This window comes from Tachypleus tridentatus, chromosome 4 (genome assembly GCF_004210375.1).
Source record: "Tachypleus tridentatus isolate NWPU-2018 chromosome 4, ASM421037v1, whole genome shotgun sequence".
In the NCBI taxonomy this organism is placed as follows: domain Eukaryota; kingdom Metazoa; phylum Arthropoda; class Merostomata; order Xiphosura; family Limulidae; genus Tachypleus; species Tachypleus tridentatus.
This window is the reverse complement of record NC_134828.1, coordinates 70,890,209-70,893,150: the sequence shown is the minus strand read 5'-3', so window position 1 is coordinate 70,893,150 and position 2,942 is coordinate 70,890,209. Positions and strand designations below refer to the sequence as shown.

Here is a 2,942-nt window from a genome sequence, read left to right as displayed (position 1 = left end):
GATCAGTGATAAACATTATCCAGTGTTTACCAGATTTACTGCAGGGAAACCACGTTCTTTTTCATACTCTCAAGGTTTTCTATAGAATCTCAACTAAAGATTTACGGAGAAAAGTGTATTTAACTACAACATTTAATCTACTTACATCAATATAGCAGTCGATAAGGTTTGTTTTTTTAATTGACGGAACGGATGTATATATCTTTAGATTTTATCGTGCTAGTTATCCGAAAGCAGAATAAAAAAGAACACGTCTTGATTGGCAGTTAAGCGGGAGATAAAAAACCCTTAAATATTATTCAAAAAAAAACAGAAACAATACGGTAGCACTTCATCTTGACTAAAGAAATATATGAAGGCAGTCAACACATGCAGTGATAGACTTTCACTGTCCGTAAGGAGGCTGAGGATGAAAAATGCCTATTTGGATCTGGAATTAATTTGAAAAATATTTCATATATTCGAAAATATCCTCTATTACTTCTGTTCCATAATTGCAACTAAATATTTTTCAAACCTACAGGATGCAAATACCGCAGATTTGCACCCCGACATCTCTTTGTATTTCAGATGAATATTATAGAGAGTGTGAGCACGAGATATGGTTTCCCAGGAAAGTCGTTAATTTGTTTATATCATATTTCCATTCTCAGTTTCATAAAGATTTAACGAAAAATCCTCTGATAGTATGTACTTAAAAGAACAATATTTAACACGTAACTTGTCATAAATTCGTTAGAGACGTCCACAGTGCTCAAGATCTTCTGTCGGATATCGCGAATTATAATGTTCGGGCAAACTATTTTAATTTTTAGCGATATACCGTTTGACGTGATTGCAAATTCACTATCGTAATCCATTTCTTAATAAAGTGACTTTGCTTTCTTTAATTCCACAAATAGTTTGTTTGCTGATTCTTTGTGATAAAGTTTCAAAATCACTGGCGTTAACCGCAATGCATGCTTCACAAAATAAATACCATCAGGAGTATTTACGTTCTTAGTGTAAGGTGTGAATAGAAATGTGTGTTTATTTAAAATACGTCACCTCTGGCATTATATAAAGATGAACGTTCCTATTTCTAGAAATTATTAATGCCGAGGTTCAATGTTAAAAGAATTTTAAATTTTTCGTATTTCACTTATTTTTTAGACCGCAAGTTCAACCCACAAATCGTCAAAGAAGGGTTTGTTTTAGTAGACGAGCATATTTTCCAAGAGATACAAGTTTTAAAAGTAAAATAGAAAATACCATAAAACTTTATATGCTCACTTTCTTTAGAGATTCAATTCTTTTCTATCAATGTTACATACGAGTAGGGGTTATTTTATATAAGACACCGACGTTTAGGCGTTCCTACTTTAGAAATGCTGACCAGAGAAAGTAAATTCAGCAAGCGCCATCTAAACTACTGCTTTTAATAAAACAGTGCAATCGACTGTTCTTTGTATAATACACTCACAGTTGATAATTTGAATTCAACCTTTACCCTTACGAACTACTGCTATTTTAGGCTATATCATTTTTCAGATGAACCTAGTTTTGTCAATTTTCCTCCACCTTATATCATGGATTGTTTTCCATGCCTCTAATACAGAAGCTGCTTGGCTTATTTCAGTTGTTTTAGACACATTTCACTATATTCCCCTTCACATGACATTGTTTCATCCTTTGTCTCTCTTTTGGGCCTTGGATCTTGCTAGCCTCGCCTTATGCAAGCTTTATTTGTTTTCTCGTCTTATCTTACCATCAAGCAGATTTTTCTTCTGGATTTCCTGCCATTTGCATTTCTGTCAATCCTGTCCCTTACCTAATTATTTAGCATTTTTTCACCCTATTAATTCTCTTACAGTCAATGTTTACCTTTCAACTCCTTTCTTTGATGTACCTTTTTCCCTCGGTATCTGGGCGTTTGCCATTGTCAGTTCTAGCGGCTTTTCAATCCGCGTTTTCCGGTTTCCGATGAAGCATCATTGCTCAATACTCAGTGTATAAATAATGACACGTTAATCAATAATAATTGAACAAAACGTAGGGTGTTGTAAATAACGAATATTTTGTCAAACTGTGTTGACGCAAAGATTAGTTGTGAATTATATGTGTCGCAACTTTCTGCGATTAGCTGATATTTTCCTAAACCATCATGAATGTAGTAATTGTTTTGTGTTTAATTGGCGAGAAACGCTCTTCGCTTGTTGTAATAGGCCCACCAAAAATATCCTCCTTCGAAATATATTACACACATTTCTTGTTCATCTAACAAGTGGCATAATAAAGAAAAAATGGCAGCGGTGGGATTCGAACTCACGCCCTTTCGGACTGGTGCCTAAAACCAGCGCCTTAGACCGCTCGGCCACGCTACCGTGTATTTTGTTTTTTCCACATTTGATAAAAGAATTCTTCTCAAACTCAAACTAACGTGACAGGGGTTTAGTTTAGAGAGAGAAAAATCAGAAGAATTGTGCTTCCTCTTCATCCTTTTTCGTGGAAGTTTATTGAATTTAGCTGGGGTTTTTAACTCTATTTTGAGTGAAGTTGTTCATAATTAATATTATTCATGAACGAGGCAAAGGTAGCACCGGAGAAAACAGCCAGATCCGTTCCGAAAGTTAGATGTCATAGTAAATTTGAACATAAACGACCCAATTCAGGGCATGGCAATAAAGTGTACTAGGCTGGGATCTGAAGATTTAATGCGTGAGTTTTTCCTGTGGGGTGAAACGGGAGTGCCCCGATAAAAACCCACTTTCACAGGACAGACGCCGAAAGTTTTACCTATCCTGTGCCCGAGACCTGAAAAAGAAAATACATAATGTTTTCGTGAGTTTTGCCCTTTAAGTACTTTGTTTTGTTGTTTGTGACTCCCAGAAATATGTTGTATGGTGAAATAAATTTGGTTGGTGCACTAGTTAATTTATAGAGTTAGTTTGTTTCTGTGTTCT

At 35.2% G+C, this 2,942-nt stretch overlaps 1 non-coding gene across 1 annotated transcript; it reads right to left on the bottom strand.

Annotated features, from left to right (window-relative positions):
- Window positions 1-2,283: 2,283 nt before the first annotated feature.
- TRNAL-UAG (transfer RNA leucine (anticodon UAG)) lies at window positions 2,284-2,363 on the bottom strand. The gene has a single exon. It is a non-coding gene; the product is annotated as a tRNA-Leu (tRNA).
- Window positions 2,364-2,942: the final 579 nt, after the last annotated feature.